Below are 22242 nucleotides of genomic sequence, written 5' to 3'. Positions count from 1 at the left end.
CCCCTTAGGTGTGACGTGGGATAGGCCTAAAAGGTAGCGCAAAACCTGGCCTTTCAGGTAGGCCTCAGAATAGTACCTGCACTCCAACTCCTATCGTGAGATGAATATGAAGCTCAAACCTGGTAGGGAGCTTGGGAAAACACAACTTTTAGGCTGCCGAGCGGCCCTAGAAAATGTACAAGTGCCATTTAAAGCACTTGATGTATCATTGGTTCCCAGAACAGCAAGAACAGGTGTAGAATAAATTGGTCAACGTGTGACACAGCTTGTTCTTAGGTGGAAATTGCGTAATGGCGTTACGCAAATCTCCGCGAAATAGTAAAAAATCTCTGTGAACACGCAGAAATTCTGCGAACACACAGAATTGCATGTTCGCAATGCTTTTTTACTGTTCGCAATCACTGTTTGCATGCTCAGGGGAAATATCTTGCAAACACGCATTTGAGAACGCGAACAAGCAAAAAATTTTGCAAAGTCGGGGAACGCACAATTTTGGGCAATTTCGCGTTCTCTGTGAAACGCAAAATTACCCAAATTCCGCGAACGGAAAGGAATTTACCACCCAGGCCTACTTGTTATTAAAAACTTTGCGCATGCTTTGCCCGGGAATTTAAAAGGACTGTGGGGCTGCCCACACAAAAACAGGCAACTCTCACCTGTTTTATACTTTGTGACTCTTTAACCACTTAGTGCTTTACTTGTTACTTTCACATTACGAATTCCCTCATGTACCTCTGGGAAACGTATTTATGTATTCTCATTACCTGTAAAGCACTCTGATTCCCTTGAGTCCAGCTAGCGCTATATAAAACTCAAAAATAAATAATAAAATAAATAAAATAAGGGGAGGGATAGACGAGTCACCAACACAATGCGGGGGGGAGGGGTTTGATAAGGAGGCAGGCCCTAAAATAATGGCATTTCTAACAGTTCTTTAAGAGGGTAGATTAGAAATTTTATTTCGTTGGTGCAATTGTATTTATAGATAATGTTTTTTACGTGTATTGGGGGATAGTGCGTGTGTAATGTACATGGATTCATTTATGCACTTAGCTTGGTTTGTGTATCCGCGAGTATATTTTCCATGACAGCTGAAAAAAAATGTCTAAGCGCAATAAAATACGGATGAAGAAAGCAGGCAGGGAGAGGGGCGAAGAAATAGTGCCTCAATCACACCAGGAGCAGCGGAGTGGCACTGAATATTTTAGAATCAGTCTGTGCTTGGTTCCTGCTCCACAGATATGATCTGAAACAGTTTTGAATAGACTACGAATTAAGGGGCTGGTAAAGAAGAGTGAAGTGGAGCCAGGAAATGGCAAGCGATGGGCAGCCTCCAACTCCTTTATGTCAGGTCTCGCCTAGAGTTGCAGCGCGCATGCGCTGCCCTCTCTGCGAGATATATTGTGGTAGATTTCAGAAGGGGACTTGAAGCCCGGCCCAATATTTTCATTGGCGGGGGTCATTGTTTATGGTAAATGGTGGCCTCCGATTGAAAATCAGGCTTCTTTGTTACCGCCCTGTCTCCTTTTGAGGCGGCCCCTCCGGACTTGATTGTTTGCTTGACGGCTGTCGGGAGGGTATTTCTTATATAAAGGGGGCGTGTAGTGACGGATCATGTTTCCGAAGTTAGTCTTTCTACTTTCTTTAATGAGTTTTTCCACTGCAGGCATGCACAACGCGCATGGCGTACTTTCACTTTCCTAGCAGACCGTCACTTGTTTTTTATCTAGCTCATGCCTTTCTTTATTTGAGCAACACCCATTTTCGTTAGCCGCCCCTGCAATATTAATGGGTTTTTTTAAGCACCGCAATGTTGTGCTTTAACTTTAAATAAAATATTTTTTTTAAATACGCCACATGGCGCTGCATACATCAACTTTTAAAATTACGTATTTTTTCTCTGGAGCAGAGGGCAACTGATTTCTCTTGCGACGAGGATGAAGATTGCATTTCTGATACCAGGGTAGGTTTGGCGCTGCTTGTTATTGAAGAATCAAATTAAAACGTATTGCGGTTTCTTTTTAAAAAGCAAACTGATGTGTTCATCATTAAGAATGTATTTAATGGGCTTTTCAAGACATAAAGTGCCGTTTGTTGGCGTTTAACGCGTGCGCTTGGTTAATTGTAGGGGCTTTCCCTTTTTACAAATTCTGTGTCTGCCTGTGAAATTAAGTATCAATTTTATTTTTTAAACTAAGGTTGCTGTAGGTACACGCCAGATAAGAGGCTCTGATATTAAACTTTCTTGTGACTGTCCCAGAAATGCTAGTCCTGGGTAATGTTTCCAGAAGCAGTTTCCCCAGTATCTGGAACTTATTGTAAGTTTTTGGGGTATAGCCCAGATAATGTTTCTGCTGTCTGTTGCCGCACATCACCCAGACAGCAAATGATGCCAAAGACAGTACCATAAATTAAACAAGCATTTGCATTGCAATAGCTCTTGCATTTATGCAAGTTTTAGCTACTGACATTGCAAATAACAATGCCTTTTATTTTGTTTTTGTTTTAAAAAATAAATAAAAGGCATTGTCATTTACAATGGCAATAGTTTAAACTTGTGTAACTGCAAGACCTATTGCATTGCAAATGTATGTATACAATAGTGTCTCCTAAACAAGAAGCATGCAGTAGCGTGTACCTTCGCAGGCTCGACCCTAAAATGGGAACCATAACATCCTGGGAATATTTAACACTCTTAGGGAATAAAAGGTTAAGTAAAACATGTGAAAAGAAACTAAGTCACGGAGAAGGATCACCATTCTGCTTTTTAAATTCATTCTTCAGAAATTGATTAGTGATATTTGCTATTAAAATTAGGAACGTGAATGTAGGGCTCAATAAGGACACATCTCAATGTCCATTGTTAATTAGTACCAGATCTGAGACCTAGAGGGTGGTGGGGGGCAAAATGTAGTGTAGGGTCGTAATTTGAAGAGGGGTGCACATATGAAGAAGAGAACAAGATAAAACACGCCCTTATAGCTGAAATAAGGAAAAATAGTTCAGTGAATGTCATAGTTTGAAGGTCTGGGCACATATGAAGAAGAGAGTGAGAAAATAGCAAGAAAACACATGCACTTCTAAAGAAAGCTAAAATAAGGAAAAGGAATTCCCTGAATATAAGCAGTGGAAGTATACAAGTAATCCAAAGGATGGTGAAAGATGCATGGGTGGGACAAACACAGAAGAGGACGGAAAGCCACCCCAGTTTGGACCCAGCTATATGCAAATCAGTCTTGACCCTGTGCATGGAAACAGTCCAGACCGAACTGCCAGGCCAGGTCCTCACTGCACCGGAAACAAGCATCCTGGGACCGGTTTCAGGGTATGTCACCCTTCTTCAGCCAGGCTAACTTGAAACCAGTGGCACAGTGAGCAAGGGACCCACGTCTGGTCATACCCATCCCACTTAGGGTGAAAAGTGACGGACAAAATGCTGACTATGCGAACATTCCACCCCAGTCAAAAGATCTGGGTTAAATCCATCATTCTTTTGCCCACTACGCCACCCCAGTTTGGACCCAGCCATATGCAAATCAGTCTTTACCCTGTGCCCCATGGGAACAATACAGACCGAACTGCCAGGCCCGGTGGGTAAAAGAACGATGGATTTAGCCCAGATCTTTTGACTGGGGGAGAATGTTTGCATTGTCAGTATTTCGTCGATCATTTGTTTGCTGTAACACTTTTCGCCCTAAGTGGGATGGCCCTTGTCTGTGTGTGTGCTATCTATCTATCTATCTATCTATCTATCTATCTATCTATCTATCTATCTATCTATCTATCTATCTATCTATCTATCTATCTATCTATCTATCTATCATAGTCACCATCCCTCCAGATCTCTCCTATGCGCTCTGTTTATCGTTTAGCTATAATCCTCTCTTTCTTAGCCTTCTCCTTTGTTCTCTGCATTCTTCTCTTTCCCTAGCTCACCTTTTCAATGACATCCCTTGCTCTTTCCCTTTCTCACTCTCGCCCCATGTGTATCTGCCTCCCTGTCTCTCTGTTTTCTTCAAACTTCCTTCCCGTTCTTTTCTTAAATGTTTCCTCTCCCCATCTCTCATCCCCGTCTCCTCCCACTGTATTATTCTTTCAGTTTCCTTCTCTACCTCTGACTGTCTTCATCTTCCGTCCATTTCCTGTCTTCCGCTCCTTGCTTCTCTATCTGTGCCCCCTCCTCTCTGCTTGTCTATCTCTTACTTTCTTCCCACGCATTATCAGATCTTGTACAGGTTTCTGAGCCCCAACGGACAGCGCTGTGATTTATACGAGGGCCTTTGACATGATACTGAGTGAGTTTATTGGTCCCACTCTCTGCAGGCAACCTATAATGGTGGCATGCACTGAGATTAAACACCCAGGTCACAGGGGAGATAGCAGCTACGCAGACCCAGGGTCCCTGGTGCATGCATTGATTACATGCCATTTTAACACCTTAACCTCAAAAAAGCTCAGAACAAGGACATTGAAAGCATGATGCACAATGTAATCAAAGGTATCTCTGTGATGGGAATGTTATCCCATGCATACGGATTGAAGCCTCTAAGGTACAAGGTTCTGCAGGGCACTGGTGTGACTACAAAGACCCTGGGGCATATTTACAAGGTGGCGCTAAGCAGTGGCGGCCAGTACAGGTCTGGGGTGGTGAGGTGGGCAGATGGGCTTGGTGGTAGTGTAAGGGGATCTAAAAAAAGATAAAAAAGAAAAATACACTTACCTTCTGCCATGTATCTCCCTCGTCTCTCCTCCCCATCGGACAGAAGTTCCGGAACCGGAAGTACTTCCAGGCGCACCAGAACCTGGTGCACGGGTGTGTGAGTAGCAAAAAATCATCCCTGCAACACAAGCACCATGGCGCAAGGGTGTCTGTGTTGCCGCTAGGCAGCTTTTTGTAGTGCACTAGTGCTGGTGCCAGGGTAAACACGGGTGTGCCATATTTTTATGAATACAATACATCCCTGCATTTTTTAATGACGCAGCGCTGCTAAATTGCTTGAAGCGCCGCACCATTTTTTTGTGAATATGTCTCTTCTCAATAACATAACCAATCGCTCTCTAGTTACAGCTCTCAAACAGTCTTTTGTGCACAGGTAAGCAGTCTGAGATCAGGCTTGTCTGCCAGCTCCCCTTGCGACAGTTGTCCTGTCGAGCTTGCCCGCACTCCGCTGCCCTCTGCTGCCTGGCTACCTGCTGCACTCTGTTCTTGCCTTCTCTGCTTGTTTTTCTGCCCTCTGTTGCCTTTCCCGTTTGTTTTCTGCCCTCTGTTTTGCATTTTCTGTAAATTTTTTGCCCTCTGTTTTGCCCTTTATGCTTGTATTTGCACAGTTTTGCCATTTCTGCTAGTTTTTCTGCCCTCTGTTTTGCCTTCTTTCCTTGTCTTTCTACCCTCTGTTTTGCCCTCTATGGCTATGTTTTGCCTTTTCTGCTCATTTTTTTGCCATCTGTTTTTCCTTTCTGCTCATTTTTCTACCAGCTGTTTTGCCTTTTTCGTCTCGTTTCGTTCCATCTTCCTGCTGTTTCCATCCTCCTGTCATTTCCCTCCTTCTGCCACACAGATTCCAGTCCTCACCCAGTACCTATTTAATGGAGGTTGCAGTGTGACCCCATTGAGCAGGTCCTCGTGCCTGCTCCCCTTGCAACAGTTCTCCTGTCCAGCTTGCCCTCAGTCCGCTACCCTCTGCTACCAGTCTACCTGCTGCCCTCAGTTTGTGCCTCCTCTGCTCCTTTCTTGCTCTCTTTTGCCGTTTTCTGCTTGTTTTTCTGACTTCTGTTTTGCCTTTCTGCTCAGTTTTCCGCTCTCTGTTTTGCCTTTTCTGCTTGTTTTTCTGCCCTCTACTGCTCAATTTTGCCCTTTCTGCTAATGTTCTGCCCTCTGTGTTGCCTTTTGCTGCTCATTTATCTGCCCTCTGTTTTGCCTTTTTCTTCTGATTTCTTCCCTGTTCCTGCCGTTTCCCTCCTCTTGCTGTTTCCCTCCTCCCACTCTTTCCCTCCTCTGCCACCCAGTGCCCCACCCTCTCCCAGTACCTACTTTGTGGTGGCAGAAGCGTTACCCCGTTGAGCAGGTCCTTGTGCCTTCTCCTCCTGCCACAGTTCTCCTTTCCAGCTAGCCCGCAGTCTGCTCTCCTTTGCTGCTTGTCTACCTGCCGCCCTCTATTTGTGCCTTCTCTGCTCGTTTCTTGTTCTGTTTTGCCTTCTGCCCTCTGTTTTGCCCTCTCCTCCTCTGTTTTGCTTTTTCTGTTTGTTTTTTGTGCCCTCTGTTTGGCCTTTTCCGATCGTTTTTTTTTTTTTGCCCTGTGTTTTGCCTTTTCAGCTTGTTTTTCAGCCCTCTGTTTTGTCTTTTACTACTAGTTTCTTCCCTCTACCTGCCTGGTCCTCAAGTCCTGGCTTTTTGACTGAGACCTTGCACCCAAGCACCCAGATACCCCCATGGATGGTAGTGCCGCACTCTACATCTCCTGATTGAATGATTGAGAGGCGGAGAGGTCTCAGCAAGTCAGAAAGCTCTGTCATATCTCCACAATGCTAGAATATCCGGCTGCTGTGAAGGAATACAATCAGGCACATTTTTATCAATGTTTTTGGTTGACTAAAAAAAATGGGATCCCTCACAGTTGTTGTAGGCTTCATGCCTGAATCCAACTATGACCTACCTGAACTCGTCTGCTTCAACTGGCTGGCTCTTTCCACTTTCATGGGTCAACCTATTCTACAACCCTCTGCCCCAGGAATGAAATAGACCGCTACCATGATTATCTTACCATACCATGGGCTCCTGCATCTCTTGCTTACGGGTTAACCTATAGAATCATGAACAGGCGGGCATTGCCAGATAGAATCTACACAATATTAATGTATAATGCATGTGTTTTTTCCTCTCACATTTCTCTCTTTGGGAAGAGGATGTGGCATAATGGCCAGAGATGCCTACTCCGGAACTCAGGGACCACATTTGAGTATTGGCTCAACATCCTGTAGTTCTGGAAGAGCTGGACCGGTCTTACCAAGTTGGAAGGGTGGAAGGCAGTTTTGCAGCAGTGGGGGCATTTTGTTACAGTGGGCATTAGTGCAGCAATGCTACAATAGCAGCCCCCAGTAACAGAAGCAGCAAGCAATCGTTTCCAGCCTCTCTGGCTAAGCAGTGCTTCCCCAGTGACTTGTCCAAGAAAATTGGCAGGGCTGATTTGGTTTGCAATTCCGGCCCTGAGTTATAGGCAATTAACTTCTCCCCGTGGCTAAAAGAATACAACAAGCATTATAAAATCCATTAGGTCTTGCCTATGTGGCTCTCTTGGTTTTGTCAATGTTTTTCTAGACTTGTGCCACTGTGCAGCATATCTTGAAGTCAAGAAATAAACGCTATGATGTGGCTGCATTGACAGTGTCATAGCTCTTTTAAAAAAAAATTATAAGTCCATTCTTATCTCTGATCATGCCCCTAATATTCTAGATATGGACTACCCATCGCCTTCTTCTCCCTCTCAGTGCTGGTGCTTTAATACTTCTCTCCTCTTAGACTCTCAGTTCAATGAGCAATTCACATCTTTCACGGAGGAATTCTTCCATAATAACCTACAGTCTACTTCTCACTTTCACTTTATTTGGGATACCTTTAAGGCTGCTGCCAGAGGCTTTATTATTGACTTTGTATCTCGGAAAAGGAAAAAAGCCCTTTCACAATCATCTCTCATTCTTAAACAAATTAGAGAGCTTGAGCATGTATATTTTACCACAAACGCAGCTGATTTACTATCTTACCCTCATTAAAGCGAAAATACAATATAACAAGCATTCCTGGAAATCTACATGTAATAATCTCCTCAAATTCAATGCAAAAATGTATGAAGGGAGGAGCAAAGCGGGTAAATCCCTCGCAAATTATCTTAAAGTCAAAAAGCAAAAATCCAAAATTATTGCTATTACTGATATCCACAGAGTTCGTCAGACCACGGATGATAGGATCCTTGACTATTTTGTTCAATATTACTCTTCTCATTGTACTCCAGAATCCACTCCTTCTTCCGCACAAATTAACTCCTTTTTTCTCTCTATCCCTAAATCTCCAGATAATCTTCCAGATCTTTCGTCTCTAGACCTTCCTATCTCAGAAAAAGAAATATACCACGCCATTACTCTCCTTCCCAAAGACAAAACCCCTGGTCCTGATGGCTTCACGGTTCGATTTTATCTCCACTTCAAGACCAATCTAATACCAACATTGATTAACCATTTTCTTACCACAGGAGAATCTAGGGGATCTTTCACACAAGCAATGCTATGTCTAATCCCTAAAAAAGATAAAGACCCTTCCCTTTGCAAAAATTAAAGGCCCATTTCTTAATCAATACAGATTGTAAAATGTACGGCAATCTTGTTGCAAATTCCTATTAACAAAGTCGTTCCTGACCTAATTAATATTTATCAATCTGGCTTTGTCAAAGGTAGATCTATCACCAACAACTCGAGAACTCTCCTTAATATCATCCATCTTGCCTCAAAAATGGATTCCCCAGTCGCAGCAATCACTTTAGATGCTGAAAAAGCATTTGACAGGTTAAGCAGGGACTTTCTGTTTGGAGCACTAAAATGGCACGCCTTCAGCCCCCATATTATTCAATGCATCCAACTGTTATACTCTTTCCCCTCTACCTCCATTTGGGTTAATGGCTCTCAATCTAACTATTTTTTTCTTCATAGAGGCACCAAGCAAGGATGTCACCTCTCCCTCCTCTTTATTCTCGCTTTAGAACCCTTTCTAGAAAAAATCTGGCGTTCACCATCTTATACTGGCTTTACTTTTGAGAACATCGATATTAAATTTACTGCCTATGCTGATGATATCCTCCTCTATATTTCTAATCCGTCCACTTCTCTACCTTCGCTTTTCTCTTTATTAAAAGAATATTCCATAGTCTCTGGATACAAATTGAACTTAGATCAATCTGAAGTTTTACCTCTAAACACATTTTGCCTCTCCCATATGATTCACGGCTCTGGCTCTGAATGGAATTCCAGCAATATTAAATGCCTAGGCATCCTTTACGCTAATACTATTGGAGAAACTGTCAAAATTAACCACGCTGACAGACTTAAGAAGATTTCTGCACTCATTGATGGTTGGTCCCCTCTTTTCCTACCCTGGTGGAGAAGGCTTTCAACTATTAAAATGATGCTTCTTCCTATAATCTACTTCTATCTCTCCATGCTCCTCATTTCTCTTCCACTCTATTTCTTTAAAACCATAAATCGCCCCCTAACAAAATTCTTATGGAATAAACGCAAAGCTAGGATTTCTCTCTCCCGTCTCCAACAACCCAGGATTTAGGTGGAGTCAACTTTCCTAACTTCACCCGTTTTCACTCAGGGTTCACTTTAAAACAAATCTGGCCTTTTTTAACAGATTCATCTAATCCTCCCTTAACTGCTTGGAGTTTAATCGAGCTTGCGCAACTCTCTCCTTTTTCATTCCTTACAGCTACTTGTTTATCTCAACCATATTTAAACACTCCAAAGCACTTGCTCTTTCACTATCTCGTTCTTTTCTCTCATATGCTGACTCTCACTCCCTAATTCCGATTTGGTATAATAAATTCTTAAAGATTAATAATAGAGCGCCATTTTGGAAGGAGTGGATAGACAAAGGTATTATAATTTATGACCATATACTTAAAGATAACTCCCCGAGGACCTTCTCAGATCTACGTGACTCATTCGCATATCTAACACACACTATTCTCAGTACCCCTTGCTCATTAACGCCCTAGCCTCTGTTACTCCTCAAACTAGTACCCTGGCTACTAATGTTCCGACCCTCTCCCCTTCCCCAGCCTTTTCTATTCCTCTTAAAGCTGCTGCTATTTATAAAATACTTTCCCATTCCAATGTTGATAGGTCCAAGTCCAAACTTGAACTCTTATGGGAAAAGGATCTAGCTCAAGAATTTTCCTTCCAGGTTTGGGATTCTATATGGTCCAAAATATAATCTGTTTCCCGCTCTGCTAGCACCACCCAGACTCTATATTTTTTCTACAATAGACTTTTTTCACCCCTACTGGCTTACACAAATGCAAACTACTTGATTCCAAAAAATGTTGGTCCTGCCCATGTGCTAATAGTGATTTCTTTCATGTGTTTTTTATTTGCCCGCTGGTCAAATCCCTTAGGTCCCGCATCTGGTCCAAATTAAATGACATTTTGGCCACAGACTTCCCTTTCGAGATTGTACATATTTTTCTGGGCGGTTCCTCACCGCTATGGAATGTTCAATGTAATGTGCGTAAATTGATCGATCTATATTTAGCCATTTCCTTTCAGATAATCACAACCAACTGGAAAGACACTTCAAAAATTTCATACAATGCATGGTGGAAAATATTATGTCACCATCATAGACTTGATCATGCCTTTGCCAACACAGTACCTTTACTGATTAAATAGTGGAGAAGTGTGGCTCACTGGTGAGAAGCGGCAGACCCTGAAGCAGAGATCTGGCACGGGACCAGGGTTCAATTCCCGACGCGGCAGGGTCTTGACTCTTGGCCTCAATGTCCGCGGACTCGATAATTCTCGCCTCAGCGCCTACTCTAATCATGGGTCCCACGCTGCAACTCTGGGCAATAGCTTGCTTAATCTCCACAATGGCCCCAACAACACTGGGATGCCTGGCTTCACCTTGGGGGTCCCCAGGAGGGGCAGCTCACAGGGAGAGCCAGGAAGGGTTCCACAGCGTTATACAGCGCCGGTACGCCCCGTTGCTGGGGCAGCTGTGCGCTTTACAAGTATACTACATTTACATTTAAAAGAGACTTGTTATGGTTACCTTTAACTGATTTCCTCTCTAGACATGTTTCTTGAAGTTCTCCCTATTCTTTTTTACATTGTTATTATTAGTTGCATTTCACCTTTACTATGTTATGTACCTTCTGAAATTGCATATGTAATATACCGTGCCCTTCTTTTCCTCTCTCCTCTCTCCCCTTCTCGCTCTCTTTTCTCTCCCTCCCTCTCGTAAAACAAAATACCTTTAAAAAGCTCTTTTTCTTGGTATAGTTTTTAAATCTCTTTTTGGGATTGATTTGCAAATATGGTAATTTTTCAATATTTGTACGATTTCTTATTACTGCCATTGTTTCTGTAATGATGTTTTACTATGTCTATTATACTTAGGCTGTCCAGTTTTAGGTTTAAACCTATAATAACTGATAAACCCCACTGAAAGAGAAATAGCCCTCGCCAGTGAAAACATATAAACACTGAAAAAACACCCGCACAACCCAAACTAAATGCCATTCAAGGAAAGGAAAAAGAGAGTGAGTCATATTTTTCTTCCTGAAGGGGCAAATACAATGTAAGTTTGTTATACAAGCTAGCAGTAAGAAAGACTGGGCTAACTTTATTCTGCTTGAGTTTTGTTGTTTAGGGATGCCACTAAAAAACTGTTTCTTCTTCCTTTTGCTTTATTCAGTTTTGTGGTCTTTCGTCTAAAGATGCAGGGTTTAGAAGCATGTTTTAGGTCTTGTTTAATTATTTTATAAATTGTAGAGATTCTGGAAAGATCAAACTCATATTTAATATTTTGGCTGCATTTGATTCTTTTACTGATAGGTAAGGGGCTATGAATGCTATATTATCCATATGGCAACCGTTTTTAGAATTTTTGCAGAGTGATGATGCCAAAGGCAAGAAATTGGAGGATCTTTGGTCTCATATTGATAGTGATGTGAAAACAAGTACACTCTACTGCATTCTTAGATTTTTATAGGAAAACATAACTGCTGTAGTGGCCATAATAAAAAACTAGAGTCTGAAAACACCCTTGTCTACTAAGTGTTCAGCATAATTGGTGTAGATGTGCAAAATCTCCTTGAGAGGAGGCTGGGCGATACCTTTAGTGACTTTAGCACTGCAACATGTTCCATGTTAGAGTGATTGCCACTTGGTAACAAAGCAATGATAAAGAGCAATTCAGGAACATTTATTTTACAATGTATGAGAAATGGCTTGCAATGATGCACACCACCCTTCACCACCAATGGCATTTGAAGTCAATTAAACCTCAATGTGGCACTCTGTACAAGTTCTAGATCCCTTCCAGAAAGGTGCATTTCCTCCGTAGTTTCAAAAGTGCTGCTTCATTTTTGACTGCTTCAATAACTCTAAGGGCATAAGCGCCCAGCTCAACTCAATTGTTGCAGAACCTGCCCTGTGAATCGTAATATTAAAGTGCACCAGTATTGGCATGGAAAGCTATGTCTGTGGCCAGAGTTAACAAATTGTGTACTGGCTGTTTTGGCATTGCCCGTCTCAAGTGCCAATGTTGAGAGGGCCTTTTCACAGAAGTTTACATGAGAAGGAAAGAGCGAGCACACATGACCAAAGACTCACTGAAGAAGTATTGTATGGTGTACTACAATAGGTTTAATTTGCAAAAATCTATTTGGACCTCATATACACTATATGTACACTCTCTATATACCATGCGCTATCAGTGCAGAAAGCAAGCAATAATAAAAGCAAAATGTTCCATATACACTGGAAGAACAATGTTTCTGTTGTTTTTAATGGCGCGAAAATGTGTAACCACTGATAACCACTGTTTTTTTAAGGTATTGAAATCACTTGAAAACACTGGAAAAACCCCACCAGAATTTACCAAAAATAGAAACTGAAATCAGGAAAGCCTAATTATACTCAATAAAGCTTTCTAAACTTAAAAAAAAGAAGAAGTTCAGGAGGAAGAAGCAACACGTGGCAAGCATAGGACAGGATGGTGGGAGCAGCAACAGCAGAAGAGGCGAAAAGCAACTGAGAGAGATGCAGTGGAGGAGTGAGAGTGCACCATACAGGGGCAGCCACACAAAGATGGGATGGGTGGGTGGGGAAAGAAAAGAATAGAACCTCCATCACAGAGCAAGCAGCGGATGGGCACTAATTAAGTTCAATTAATCTGTGCTTTGTCCATGTTCTACAGAAAGGAATGGAAGTGAAGCTTTGCCTGCACTGGCCAGTTTGGAGGCAGCAAAGAAGAGTGTCACTGAAGCTAACAAATGGTAAGGAATGGCCGGCTGTAAGCTCTTTATTGTAAACAATATTATTGTGCAAGCAAGAACGCATGCAGAGCATGCTCTGTCACAGGCTCACCTAAAAATGAATGTGTCCTTGTGTAATGTACCTGGTGTTCATGTAAAGTGCTCCAATATCTTTGAGCTGAGTTTGCACTATAGATAAATATATATTTATTTATATATATATATATATGTCTATGGAAAGAAAGTTCCCCGACCTGCCAGCTCCACTCCTAGTGGGGTTGGTGCGAGTTCCGGGTGTCGGGACCTGGTCCAATTATGTTTGAAAAGTCCTTCAGGCACGTAAACCACCGGAAAGAAACACTTGCACACCAGGGTCTTTGATAACAAAGTGTTATTATTGGCGACGCGTTTCGACCGAACGGTCTTCTTCACTAGCCATTTTACACATTAGTAAATCCACAGTTTTATCATGCACAAAAGTAAAAAAAAACAGAGGACCACAGTTTTGAATTCAATAGTAAAACTGGAGAAAATACTGTCGTTTGCCCACAGCATGCTAAGCGTTTTTGCATTCATGTTTGTTTTGCTCAAGTAATGAACAAGAAATTCATAAATCAAATTACAACTTTCAAATCAAAAATTCTCCCTACGTTTGGCTCTTAGGATCTCCCCAAACGGGATACTCATTTTGAGGCTGTTCGGGTGGTGGCTTTTGGCGTGTAGGACGCTATTGCCCGCAGTGGGTTTTCTATATAAGCTGGTATTAATCGCCCGATCCTCAACCCTGACAAAAGCCAGCACCGGACCAGCCTCAAATGGAGTATCCCGTTTGGGGAGATCCTAAGAGCCAAACGTTACTGTAATTCCCAGGCAGCCTTTGAAAAGGAGCAAGAATCTATGATGAAAAGATTCAGAGCGAGGGGTTACCCGGAACGAGTACTGTTAGCTGCAAGAGAGAAAGCAGCCGCTAAAGACAGGGCAGAGCTTCTGATTAAGAAACCAGAGAAGGGGGCGAATAGCAATGTCAGCAACGTCAGGATGATTACAACATATAATGTGGAGGCCAGTACAGTACGCGAAACTCTGAAACGACACTGGCACATTGTGAGAAATGACCCTACAATAGGATCCTATGTTAGCACACAGCCTCAGCTAACATATAGGAAAGGTCGCTCTCTTAAAGACATGCTTGTTAGAAATTACTTTGGGGCCCCCAAGAAACAAAGCTGGATACAACAACGAAAAGGTTTTTTCAGGTGTGGGAAGTGTAAAGCCTGCAGCACTAGCAAGAATGTCAAATCATACCCACTACCTACAGGAAAGACAGGGTCTATAAAGAAATTCATGAACTGCAACACTGATTATTGTGTATATGTGATTGTGTACCCGTGTGCTAAGTTTTATATAGGCAGAGCGATTTTTCCTGTTAAGAAGCGCATACTTGAGCATATGAGAGCAATAAAAAATTTGGATGTGAACTACTCAACTGCACGACATTGGCTGCGATACCCCAACAAAGATGTTAATTGTTTTTCGTTCTTTGGCATTGACAGAGTACCGGCAAACCCCAGAGGGGTGTTCAAGTGAGACAACTGAGGATTCTGGAGTCACAGTATATCATCCTGATAGAATCCAAGAGCCCTTTTGGGCTGAAAAAAGATGAGAAGTTGTTCGTCCACATTGGATGAGTACCCGAACCATATTGCTACTGCCCTCCTCCCCCTTTTTGTTACCTATGACTTTTCAATTGTGATCGCTGATTTCTTTGTAAATGCTGCAAACGGGTTTGAGGGACCACTACCCAGGTGTGGCAGCTACAACGTGGAAATTTCACATGAAAACTTAGTGTGTAATTCGCTGCATTTCCTTGGGGTGTAACAGAAGTCCTTCCTACAACGTAGATCCCACTTGGATGAAAACTTGATGTAATATATAGCCCATAGCTAGTGATTGACACCCGATGGACTTTGTTTCCCAAGCTCGCCCTTGTTGTCCCTTGTTTTTTATTTTATAATTTTTTGCACCACAGAACCACCAATCACTGTTTTTGTAGTGAGGCGTCTTTGTATATTTACCCCCCTCACTTACCTCAGTTTGTAAATAGTGTAGTTTAGGGGTCGTTCATGAGAGATCTCTAACACCCAGCATAAGAGATGTTCCCATGTCACAGGATTTAGGAGTAATTTAGAACAGGCGTAACGCAGGGACCTTGCGGAAATTTACCTAATCTGGAGTGACCACATGGTCTGGATGTACTATGTTTAATGTATGATCACTGATTTTCTTTTATTATTCATGTTGAAAAAATGTTTTGCTTTTGTAAGGCCACCACACTTGAAAAATTCCCTGTACCATTTATTCTGTTAGCCTTATCTTGATTACTGGGGCAAGGAATCGACAGTTAACCAGTGGGAACATGCAGGCCACTAGGCAAGTTGCATTTTTTTTCCTGAAATGTCTTCTCTGAAATGTTTTTTCAAATCAATTTAATTTCTCTAATTCATTTGTGGCGATATGCATTTATATGCCCCAATGTAGGGAGAAATTTTCGACCTCTCAGTTGTAATTTTATTTATGAATTTCTTGTTCAATACTTGAGCAAAACAAACATGAATGCAAAAACGCTGAGCATGCTGTGGTTAACAACAGTTTTTTCTCCAGTTTTACTATTGAATTCGAAACTGTGGTCCTATGTTAGTTTTTACTATTGTGCACGATAAAATGCTGTATTTACTAATGTGTAAAATGGCTAGTGAAGGAGACCGTTCAGTCGAAACGCGTCAGCAATAATAACACTTTGTTATCTCGGACCCTGGTGTGCGAGTGTTTCTTTCCTGTGGTTTACATGCCTGAATGACTTTTCAAACATATATCTATCTATCTATATATATATATATATATATATATATATATATATATATATATATATATATATATATATATATATATATATATATATATATAAAGACATGTCTATATATATATATATATATTTACACAAGGTACCACCATGTGGAAAGAGCCACAAGTGATGCAGTCCAAATAACACCATAAATATGCAGTTTGGCAGTGCACATCCAGATTTCTTTACAACGCAGTCCAAATAAAACCACTGCTGCTAGAATAATGCCTTGGTGATGGATTACCTTCCCGTTATAGTGAGCAGCCGCATATGCTCACCTCGGGGGACGCCGCTTCTGCAGCAGGGCTCTTTCCGCGGCCGGGATAGACAGCTTAACATCCAACAAACAACGTACCACCCTTTGGAAAGAGCCACAACAAGGTAAGTGATATTCCAGCATTTATTCACAAAGGTGTGCAAGATAGGAGCGTTACCCTAGTCAATTATTACGGATGTCACTAAAATTCTTCCGCATAAGTCACCCAGCATTAGTCAGCACTCTCAAGTATCCCTGTGATGTAAATGCGTTTCGACACCTTGTGTCTTTTGACCCACAAGTCCTCTCGAATTTAGAGGAGCAGTTGCTTAAAAGAAAGGCTCACCCCTCTATGTTTGAGTCTGTTAGGTTTTGGAGGAAAGAGGTTGAACAAAGAGCTAAGAAACAGAAAGCCTTAGAAAGAAAAAGGGAGTCTATGTCAATGGCCGAACACGCTAGAGAACATCTAAAAGATCGAATGGAAAAGTCTATAGAAATAGCTGATAGGGAGCATAGGGCTCGGGTACAAAAGTGTTATCCAGCTCGCAAGGAGAAAGGAAAGGGCCATATGGAAGGGGGTGAGGAAGGTGATTCCTTACTTGATACCATGCTAGAAAGCCCTCCCGCATATGCCCCAATGTACCCTGCCCTGATGCCTCACACCCCGCATGTCCCACCGCCACAGCTCACTCCTGTCCCCACTGCTCCCCCTACTGTTCCTCTCATTACCCCCACCCCACCTGCTCTGACACCTGTAACTCTGTCTATGATTCACACGCCAAGAACAGCTGCGACCCCTCATCCGCACAATCCTTGTAGTTTTACTCCCGCTCGCCCCTCTCCCTTGTGGTCTACTGTTAAACAAGATCTGCATAAACTGTTTAACTCCCCTCGACTGGCATCTTTACGATCTGCTGTCAGTTTTTTTACCCTTGAAGAGGATGACTTACAGAGGCAACCGTGTGAGTGTTGGATCAAGAGTGGAAATATTCATGGATTTAAAGAAATATGGGCTACCTTTTCTCAGTGGACAATTATGCAACAAACAATGATGGCTGAATATATGTGCACTTTAGTAATGCAGAGGTTCGAGGCTCTCTTTATGCCAATCGCAGCAGGCCTGGTAGACCTGAGATTATTAATAAAAAAGGGGGATATACAGGGAGAAGAGATGTTTGGTGCCACCTCCGCTCTGGTAGCCTATTGTGATATGACAGTCTCCTCCGATCCCCCACCCGAGACAGCTATCTATGCTGATAAGAGAGGTGGCTCCTGTTTTTGTTGCTGGACTCACAGATGCCCAGAATGGTGGCGAGGGCCTGTTGAAGCCCACTGGCGTAGGCTATGGGTTCATGTCCCTTTTAAAAGGTCAGAGGTAACGCAGTTGAAAGGGCATTTACCAGATCCTCGAAAAAATCAGACTGCCTTTTATAAAGAATTAGGCCAGATAATATCTGCTGGTACACTTGGGGGCAGATTTACAAGCCACTACGCTGTTTTTACGCCGCCGTTGCGTCACTTTTGTGACGCAGCGGCGGCGCAAAAGATGTGCCATGGTGCAGGGTATTTACAACGTGACACATCTCCCAGATGCGTCACGTTGTAAAGCCCTGCGCCAGAAGAGACGTACCATCGCAGGGGGAGGCGTTCCGGCGCAGGAACGCCTCCCAAAAGTGTACAAGATTTCACTCAGTCACTTTTGGGCCCATGCTGCATCAAAACCCTGCGCCTGCTTGTAGCAGGCGTAAGGATTGACGCAGCATTGTGCACATAGGGCCCCCCTGATCATTGCTGGAGCTGCGTCGTGCTTGCGACGCAACTCCAGCAATGCGCCACTTTTACGGCACAGATGCGTGACGAATCTGTGCCATTTTTGCCCCATGGTGCGCCGCATTGTAAATGTGGCGCATCAAGGGTGGTGGAGCTGCGGCGCACAATTACGGGCGCATCCCTGCCGATATGCAGGGATGCGCCAGTAATTGTAAATCTGCCTCTTATTCTTGAAGCCATCGACTTGCTCTTTGGTACGGTCGTTCCTACTGAAATTTGGGATCAAATTCGACATACTGACCATGAAGTAGAGCTGGGAGGTATAGGGCTGATCTGGAAGCTATGGAAGACGTAAGGGTAGGAGGGACTAAGCCAGAAGCTGCCATCCTGACTTTGCCCGGTAAAATAATAACGCTTATGAAAAACTGGGATAAAATAAATGCCTGTAGACAGCAAAAAGATGTATGTCTGACTTATTTACCCGTTTTGAAACAGAATACAAGGGACATAGTGGCTTGGATCCCCGGGTCCCGGGCTCTGGCCCAGTATTTGTAGATAAATTTGTCAGCAACTTGCTTCCTGAGATTTCCACCACTGAGAGTATGTGGTCTGCCCAGACTATGACTGGTATCCTGGCTATGACACAGTACCATGAGAATAGGGAAAACGAGGATAAGGAGAAAGAGGTCAAGAGAAATATTGTTTTTAAAACTAAAGCACTTCTGCAACAGGCCTATCCTCCCAAGGGCCATGACGCTCGTGGCAATTTCCGGCCGCTCCCTCAGCGGTCGCCAAGAGCACGTCAATCGGTTCCCTCCGGCCCCTCCGGGCATCTTCAGACAGATCAATGTGCCTATTGTAAGGGTTATGGCCATTGGGTGGATGAGTGTCCTGTCTTGGCGGAAAACATATGGACAGGTAAAACACGGCCACGTGTTCACAGGGAAGGGGCAATTGCTAAAGACCAAAGGCAACCCCGCCCTAGTGACCGAGAGGGGAGACATAAGGATGTCAACGCCGTCCGACAACGCCCCGCTAACAAGTTTGATGGGTATGAAGCGACACATACTTATTACAATGACGATTATGAAGAGATGGACGAGACATAGTTTTATCAAGCATAGGACAGTCAGGAAAGGGGTATTTCGAAAGTGCAAATTCCGGTTGACCAGAAGGGCCTTATGTCCAATTGTCAGCTGAAGGGGATGCTCGGTCTTTCCTTCTGGACACCGGGGCAACTAGGTCTTCTATTGCACCTGTATCGGTCCTGGAGGCACCCCTTTCTGGCAATTTGAATGTTTCCGTGGGTTTTGCAGGAACACCTGTGACCAGCCCTGTCTCTGAACCACTCCCTCTCGATATCAGCCCCGCCCATGTTGATGCCCCCTTGGTCCTCACTACAGATTGCAGTGAAAACTCATGAGGCATGGATGTACTGAAAGCTCTGTATGCCATTATATCATGTAGTCCTCAAGGCGTGTCCCTAATAATTTACCCTTACCCCCGCCTCCTATATGTATCTGTCCGGCCCTCTTCCACCAGAGTTGCAGTCATTACCTTCCTCCCTCTGGGCATCATCAGACACTGATGTGGGGTGTCTCCACATACCCCCTCATGTGGTATGCATTCAGCCAGGTGCCCTTCTCCCCCGCCTCCGGCAGTATCGACTGCCCACGGAAGGAGAAGTTGCCCTTTTAACAATAATATCTGAATTGATGGACAAGGGCGTAGTGGAGGAAACATGTGGTAATATCTGTAACAGTCCCATTATTCCGGTTCTTAAGAAGACCAATGGAGATGCTCTATCCCCTAAAATATACAGATTTGTGATTGACCTGAGAGCCCTTAACAAATAACCATCTCCCAATACCCTGTTGTCCCCGACATTACAGCCCTCTTGATGATGGTCCCTTCCAACGCCATACACTTTTCTGTCATAGACCTGAAGAATGTTTTTTTTAGTATTCCTATACATCCTGACAGCAGACATTTTTGTTGGTTTCTTGGAACACCCTCCCTCTCTTCCTACGACAAACTGAAGACCCGCAGACCTTCAGGAGACTACTCAAGACCTGGCTCTTCGACCACTAGCAGCAGCTCCCCCCCCCCAGCACCTTGAGACCCTTGCGGGTAAGTAGTGCGCTTTACAAATCCTCTGATTGATTGATTTATGCTACCTTGCCCTCCATAATCACAAGGTCTCTTTAAAAAAGCTTTAGTTTTGTAAAGAGAAGGTGACCTATTTAGATAATCTCCTCTCGAAGGAGGGAAGGTAGCTCACCGCTGATCATGTAGCCGTTATCAATGCTATGGAGGCCCCACGGACACAAAAGCAGGTGCAAGCCTTTATAGGCCTAACCTCATACTGTAGACAGTGGATTTTCAATTTTTCGGCCATGATCAAACCTCTTCTTGCCCTCACCACTAAAGACATATCAGACAGTTCCTTTCGATGGACTAGAGAGCATACGCTGGCCTTCCAGGATTTAAAAAGGGCTCTGTGTACTGCTCCAGTCCTCGGTACTCCTGATTATACCAAACAATTTTTTCTTTTTGTACATGAGACGGATGGCTGTGCATGCGCTGTCTTGACCCTGATGTTCGGAGGTCACCATCAGCCATGTGCCTATTTTTCAGCTACCTTAGATCCTGTTGCAAGGGCTCTCCTAGGATGCCTACGGGCGACAGCTGCGGCCGCACTCATGGTCCGTCAGAGTGCGGGGATTGTCATGAACTCCCCCTTGACTCTGATGGTTCCCCATTCTGTGGATACCCTCCTTAATAACACCAAGACACAGTACCTCACTAACGAACGACTCACAGGATATGAATTGACACTCTTTCCAGCCACATTAACATCAAGAGATGCACTGTACTGAATCTCGCCACATTACTCCCACTGGATATTCAGGATGCCCGTTTATATTCACATGACTGTATATTGAGGACAGAGGAGGAGACAAAGGAACGGGTTGACTCACAGGATACCCCGATAGCAGACCCAGAAGGTACACTGTATGTGGACGGATCATGTCTCAGAGGGCCAGATGGTAACACATCAGCCGCCTACGCCCTCACGACATTGGAGCAAGTAGTAGAAATAGCTCAGATTCCGCAGTGCTCTGCTCAGGCTGCAGAATTAGTGGCCCTCACTAGAGCCTGTGAGTTAAGCAAAGGAATAACGGTTAATATCTACACTGAGAGTCAGTATGCTTTTGGGGTGGCTCACAACTTTGGAAGACTGTGGAAAGAAAGGAATTTCCTTACTTCACATTGGACGAAAATTCAACATGACCCCCTAATTCACTGATTGTTAGACTCCCTCACATTTCCCAGAAAGGTAGCCATTATAAAATGTAAAGCGCATAAGAAGGTGGTGGATGATGTTGGAAAAGGCAATGCCCTGGCTGACCAGACAGACAGACAGACAGCTCTTAAGAAAAAGGAAGGAATGTATGTGGGAGGTCCCGCTAGGTGGGTGGCAGAGGGGGGCATGGTTGAAGATACAGTATAGAACGTGATTGATATTAAGTTCCATGCTACCCCTGAGTAGCTGAGGATGTGGCGGAGCATTTGGCGGTAAAGGAAATAGATGGTTGTTGGGCCCGTATCACTATGGAGAGACAATGGATTTTGCCTGCTAGTCATGTGCTACTGATAGTAACGATGGCCCATGGCCCTGCTCACATTAGTGCGAAAGGGATATGTAAGTTGCTGGAACCCACCTGGTATAACTCAAAGGTACCAACATATGCTGAAAGGATGGTCAACAACATGCATGATTTGTCTTAGGAACAACCCGGGAAAAGGTACAGTAACCCCTGGAGAAGGATTCTCTCCTCCTACTTTTCCTTTCGAAGCCCTCCAGATGGATTATATCCAGATGGACAGATGTAACAATTTAAAATACATCGTGGTGGTGGTCTGTACCTTCAGCCAATGGGTGGAGACCTACCCTGTCAAAGACTGCACCGACATCACTACCGCCAAAGTACTATTAAAAGAATACTTCCCACGATTTGGTTTGCCCCGTTTAGTCTGGTGTGACAACGGGACACACTTTACGGCTCAAATAATGGAGTATGTCTGTTCAGCATTGGGTATGAAACAAAAATGTCATGCAGCTAACCACCCCCCATCAGCAGGTCTAGTGGAGGTGTGCCACGGAATCCTACAGACTAAATTGGCCAAAATTGTAGCGGAGACAGGTGTCACTTGCGTTGATGCTCTGCACCTGACTCTGCTGTCTGTCAGGACAACGGCCCATACCAGGATATGACTATTTC

Source organism: Lissotriton vulgaris, chromosome 2_1, assembly GCF_964263255.1.
Source record: "Lissotriton vulgaris chromosome 2_1, aLisVul1.2, whole genome shotgun sequence".
Classification (NCBI taxonomy): Eukaryota; Metazoa; Chordata; class Amphibia; order Caudata; family Salamandridae; genus Lissotriton; species Lissotriton vulgaris.
Note: the sequence above shows the minus strand (reverse complement) of the source record.